Raw genomic sequence first — 6,227 nt, forward strand, 5'->3', positions numbered from 1 at the left:
GAGGAAATAAACATGATGGAGAGCTGACTTTTGGTTGAAGTAACATAGTCCTGACTTGTGCTTCTTGAAGTCATTTTGCCTGATGGTGGAAGGAGTGAGGCCACATTTGGGGGAAAGGGTGTTAGATACTCCACAGCACATTTTCCAATAGTGTTAATTATACTCAATTATTTTGTGTTGGGGGAGGGGATTAAAGCTCTTTAACTGGTAAATAAACTTCAACCATAGGGAAAATGAAGCATATGCTTGGTTTTGAAGATAAAAGACCACTAAGAAATTTTAATCTCTTAGCAGGATCTTTTATAGCATATCCATAGGCCCCTGGAGATCAGAGTTTATTCTTCTTTACTTTTGGAATACATTTATGGAGAAGTCTGAGCTAACCTCTAAGAAACTCTCCTAGCGCACACTCAGAGAAAACCACGAGAATGTGTGAGTGTGTTGCCAGCACCTTGTGAGAGAGGTTGCTCTGACTTCATGAACTTAACTACCAGTCTGGGGACAGTGGGCGAAGATAACAAACACTTGTTCTAGACAGAACATTAAGAACCCATTCCTGATATTTCCATCCATTTGGAAGAACATTAATAATTTTTTCTTAAGAAAGTACCCTATCTTCTCTGTTGCTTCCTGTTCCAGAAAGCCTGGCTTGGTCTAGTGCTGCTTGGACAGGACAGGTAAGCTCCTCTGATTCTAGGATTCAGTATTAAAAAGATCACTGGCCTGTAAACATGCCACATTCTCCAACTTCAGCTTGCTTACATGTAACAGTGAATTTTGGGGGTGGTTCTCCATTTGCTTACTCTTTTTTTTTTTAAATTATTTTTAGAGAGGGAGAGAGCACACAAGTGGAGGAGGGAGGGAGGGGGAGAGAGGAGAGAGAGGGAGGGAGGGAGGGAGGATCTCAAACTGACAGCACAGAGCCTGACACAGGGTTCAAACTCATCAACTGTGAGATCATGACCTGAGCCAAAATCAAGGGGTAGACCCTTAACTGACTGAGCCACCCAGGGAACTCTGCTTACTTTTTTCTAATTTCTAAACTCATTCAGAACAGCTGAGAGGAAAGAATATATTTATTAGAACTCATTTTTAAAAATCATTAATTTCCTCATTGTTATATGCCATCACCTGCACTTAAACTTTTTGTTCGTCTTCTCATGGAACTGCTATAAACTTGAGGAGGTAGAAAGTATTATTCCCATGACATACATGGAAGAAGGGAGACTCAGAAAAGTAAAATAATTTGATTGTATTCCTATAAGCCTGTGTCTCCGTCTGTGTCTCAGCCAAGGAGAGAGAAGTACACACTGTGTCCCATGGACCAAATCTAGTCCTTGGCCTGTTTTATAAAAGTTTTTCTTAGAGGACCACCAGACTCATTTACTTCCTTATTGCCTATTGTTGCTTTTCCCCTCAACAACAGAGTAGGGCACAGAGCTGCATAATTGCAACAGAGGTCATATGAACCACCAGCCTAAACTATTTACTACCTGGCTCTTGACAGAAAAAGTTTGCTGATGATCCCTCGTTTCAACAATCTAATAGTCAGTTGGATTGGGAAGAGTAAAAATAAGTGGGCAACAAGAAGAGAAGGCTGTGAAGCGGAAGAGAAATTATGGCTGGTGACAAATTGTAACACGTGCCTATGGATCTGATAATCTGAAGTGGTATAAAGAAGGAAGGTCACTGGATTGAAGACAGGTAAAAAGCACTTAGACATAGAAGACATCTATGAGGACTTAGATGTCAGATGTGTCATCTTTGAGGCTATTAAAACCTCGCAGAGTAAGAATGAGCAGGAAGGTTGTGAACTCCACACTGAACCCTATTACAGTATAAGAGAGATATTGACAGAAGGGAAAGGGGGGGGTGGTATTAGCAGAAGAGAATGGCCCTCAAAAACAGGAGGAATTCCACAGAAGAGGGTGGTCTAGATGAAACCAGAAGTGGTTTTCATCCCACATTTTATATTCAGTGTCCTCTACCCTCAAACAGAGTGAACAGATCTTCCCTTAATTTGTTCCCAACATGCCATGCATTCCACTATCAGAGCATATATCCCACATATGTTTTTTGTTTTAACAGCGTTGTTGAGCTAGAATATATATGCCGTGAAATTCACCCAGTGTAAGCGTAAAGCTCACTGAATCTTAATAAATGTACCTAGTTATGAAACCGTCACCAAAAAAAGAATTTTAGAGCATTTCCATTGTCCCCAAAAGATCCCTCATGTCCATTTACAGTCCCTTCTCATTCCCACTTCCAGCTGCAGATATCTGTTAACCTGCTATCAGGCTTTTTATCCAGACTTTTCTGGATGTTTCCTATAAATGTAATCATTCAATATACGGTCTTTTATGTCTTTTTTTTCCCCACTCAGCATAAAAGTTTTTATGAGGTTTTATTCAAAAGGCAGCATGACTCAGTACTTTATTCCTTTATATTGCTGAACTCTAATCCACCGCATACATAGACCAAATTTTATTTATCCATTCATTAGTTGATGGGTATTCAGGCTGTTTCCCCTTTGGAGATCTTGCTAATAATGCTGTCATGAACATTTATGTACATATTTCTGTGTACAGGTATGATTTTGTTTTTCTTGGGTATGTACCCTAGGACTGGAATTTCTGAGCATATGGTAACTCTATGTTTAATATTTTAAGGAGCTGCTAGACAGTTTTCCAAAGCAATCATGCCATTTTATACTCCCACTAGCAATGTATGAGGATCCCCATTTCTCCACATCCTCACCAACACTTGCTATTGTCTTTTTATTTACAGCTATTCTACTGGATATTCAGTGGCATCTCATTATGATTTTGATTGACATTTCCCTAATGTCTAATGACGTTGATCATCTTTTCATATGCTGATTGGCCTTGTGTATGTCTTCTTTGGTGAAATGTCTATTCATCTCTTCTGTCCATTTTTTAAATTGGTTTGTCTTTTTATTATTGAATTGGAAAAGCTCTTTACATATTCTAGCTACAAGTACCTAATTGGACATATGAGGGCAAATATTTTCTCCCATTCTGTGGGTTGTTTTATTTGTTCAAAAAATATACGCTTCACAAATTTGTGTCATCCTTGCACAGGGGCCGTGCTAATCTTCTCTGTATCATTCCAATTTTAGTATATGCGCTGCAGAGGCAAGCAGTGTTTTATTTATTTATTTAATAGTGACCTTTGAAATGTAAACATTTTTTATTTCAATGAAGTAGATTTTTTTTTGTTCCTTGTGTTTTGGTATCATAACTCAGAAGGCTTTGTGTACCCTAAGGTCACAAGTATTTTCTTGTATATTTTCTTTTTAGGAGTTTTGTCGTTTTCCTCTTTATTTGGGTCTATAATCTAGTTGGAGTGAATTATTACATATGCTGTGAGGAAGTAGTCCAGGTCATTCATTTGCTTAGGGATACAGAGTTGTCCCAGGACCATTTGTCGAACAGACTATTCAGACTGTTCTTTTCCCATTGAATTGTCTTGGCACCCACACGAAACATAAAGTAATTATACATATAAGGGTTTATTTCTGGCCTGTGAATTCCATTCCATTTATTTGTAAGTCTGTTCTTATGCCAGGACCACACGGGCTTGATTACTATCACTTTGTAGAAGGTTTCAAATTGGGGAGTTTGAATTCTCTGATATTTTCCCCCCAATATTGTTTGGGCTATTCTGTGTCCCTTGAATTTACTCATGAATCTTAGGGACTAGATTGCTACTTTCTACAAAAAAAAAAAATCTAGGAATTTGATAGAGACTGTGTTAAATCTAAAGATCGATCTGGGGAGGAATGTCATCCTCACAGTATTAAGTTCTCTGGTCCATGAATGAGGTATGGATTTCATTTTTTTAAGGTCCTCTTTGATTTCTTTTATTTTAATTTTTGTTTATTTTTGAAAGTGAGACACAGCATGAGAAGGGGAGGGGCAGAGAGAGAGGGAGACACAGAATCCCAAGCAGGCTCCAGGCTCTGAGCTGTCAGCACAGAGCCCGTCATGGGGTTCAACCCATGAACTGTGAGATCACAACCTGAGCCAAAGTCAGACGCTTAACTGATGGAGCCACCCAGGCGCCCTAGGTCTCCTTTAATTTCTTGCAACAATGTTTTCTAATGTTCAGATTATAAGACTTGCATTTAATTTATTCTCAGGTATTTAATTTTTTGCTACTATAACTAGAATTGTTTTCATTTAACTTTCAAATTGTTCATTGATACTTTATAGAAATACAATTGAGTTTCATAATTTGATCTACCCTGCAACCTTGCTGAACTCATTTCTTCTAATAGATTTTAGTGGATTGCTTAAGGAGTTTCTGTATAGGTTATCATCACGTCACCTGCAAATAGAGATAATTTTACTTTTTCTTTTCCTGTCTGAATGCCTAATTCCTTCTTACTGCCTAATTGCCCTGCCTAGAACCTCCAGCACAATGTTGAGTAGCAGTGATAGAAGCAAGCACCCTTGCCTTTATCTTGATCTTAGGGGAAGCATTCAGTATTTCACTTACTTATTTCAGTAAGTATGATGTTAGTTGTGAGTTTTTCATAGATGGCCTTTAGCAAGTGGAGGAAGTTCCCTTCTATTAATAGTATGTTGAATGTTTTAATCATGAAAAGCTGTTCCATTTTGTCAAATGCTTTTTTGGTGTGTGGTGAGATGACCATGTGGGATTTGTGCTTTATTCTATGAATAAGTTGCATTACACTGATTTCCACATGTTAAACTCATGTTGTATTCCTGGAATAAATCCTATGTGGTCATGGTGTATAATCCTTTTTAAAGTTAATGGATGTACCTTGTTAATATTTTATTGAGGATTTATCTCTATTCATAAGAGATTTTGGTCTGTGGTTTTCTTGTAGTGTCTTTGTCTAGCTTTGAGATCAAATAATACAGGCTTCATAGAATGATTTGGGACGTAATTCTTCCTCTTCTATTTTTTAAAGGGGTTTATGAATAATTGGTATTGATTTTTTTCTTAAATATTTATTGTCAAGTTGGTTTCCATTTAACACCCAGTGCTCATCCCAACAAATGCACTCCCCCATGCCCATCACCCCCATTCCCCTCTCCTCCACCCACATCAGCCCTCAGTTTTTTCTCAGCATTCTAGGGTCTGTCATGGTTTGCCTCCCTCCCTCTCCCCCACTATGTTTCCCCTTCTTCTCCCTCATGGTCCTCCATTAACTTCCTCCTAATCCATCTATATGTGCAAACATATGGTATCTATCTTTCTCTGCCTGACTTATTTCACTCAGCATAACACCCTCTAGTTCCATCCATGTTGCTACACGTGGCCAGATTTCATTCTTTCTCATTGCCATGGAGTATTCCATTGTATAAATATACCACATCTTCTTCATCCATTCATCAGTTGATGGGACACTTAGGTTCTTTCCATGTTTTGACTATTGTTGAGAGTGCTGCTACGAACATTGAGGTATATGTGCCACTATGCATCAGCACTCCTGTATCCCTTGGGTAAATTCCTAGCAGCGTTACTGCTGGGTCCTAGGCGAGTTCTATTGTTAATTTTTTTAAGGGGCTGCACCAGTTTACATTCCCACCAACAGAGTAGGAAGGTGCCCATTTCTCAACATCCTTGCCAGCATCTAGAGTCTCCTGATTTGTTCATTTTAGCCACTCTGCCCGGTGTGAGGTGGTTTTGATTTGTATTTCCCTGATGATGAGGGATGCTGAGCATCGTTTCATGTGCCTGTTGGCCATCTGGATGTCCTCACTGGAGAAGTGTCTGTTCATATCTTCTGCCCATTTCTTCACTGGATTGTTTGTTATTTGGGTGTAGAGTTTGGGGAGTTCCTCATAGATTTTGGATACTAGCCTTTTATCTGATAAGTCATTTGCAACTATCTCTTCCCCTTTTGCAGTGGCCTATAAGTTTTATGGATTGTTTCCTTTGCTGTGCAGAAGCTTTTTATCTTGATGAGGTCCCAGTAATTCATTTTTGCTCTTGATTCTCTTGCCTTTGGGGATGTGTCAAGTAAGAAATTACTGTGGTTGAGGTCAAGGAGGTTTTTTCCTGCTTTCTCTTCTAGGGTTTTGATGGTTTCCTGTCTCACGTTCAGGTCCTTTATCCATTTTGAGTTTATTTTTGTGTATNTTCTCATAGATGGCTTTTATGATGTTTAAGTAAGTTCCTTCTATCCCGACTTTCCCAAAGGTCTTTATTAAGAAGGGATGCTGTATCTTGTC

The 6,227-nt window shown here is 38.8% G+C and overlaps 1 non-coding gene across 1 annotated transcript; it reads right to left on the reverse strand.

Moving 5' to 3' along the window:
• Nucleotides 1-3,058: 3,058 nt before the first annotated feature.
• On the reverse strand, nucleotides 3,059-3,161 carry LOC144245157 (U6 spliceosomal RNA). The gene has a single exon (XR_013339177.1). It is a non-coding gene; the product is annotated as a U6 spliceosomal RNA (small nuclear RNA).
• Between the last annotated feature and the right edge of the window lie 3,066 nt (nucleotides 3,162-6,227).

This window comes from Crocuta crocuta, unplaced genomic scaffold (genome assembly GCF_008692635.1).
Source record: "Crocuta crocuta isolate KB4526 unplaced genomic scaffold, BGI_CrCroc_1.0 scaffold374, whole genome shotgun sequence".
Classification (NCBI taxonomy): domain Eukaryota; kingdom Metazoa; phylum Chordata; class Mammalia; order Carnivora; family Hyaenidae; genus Crocuta; species Crocuta crocuta.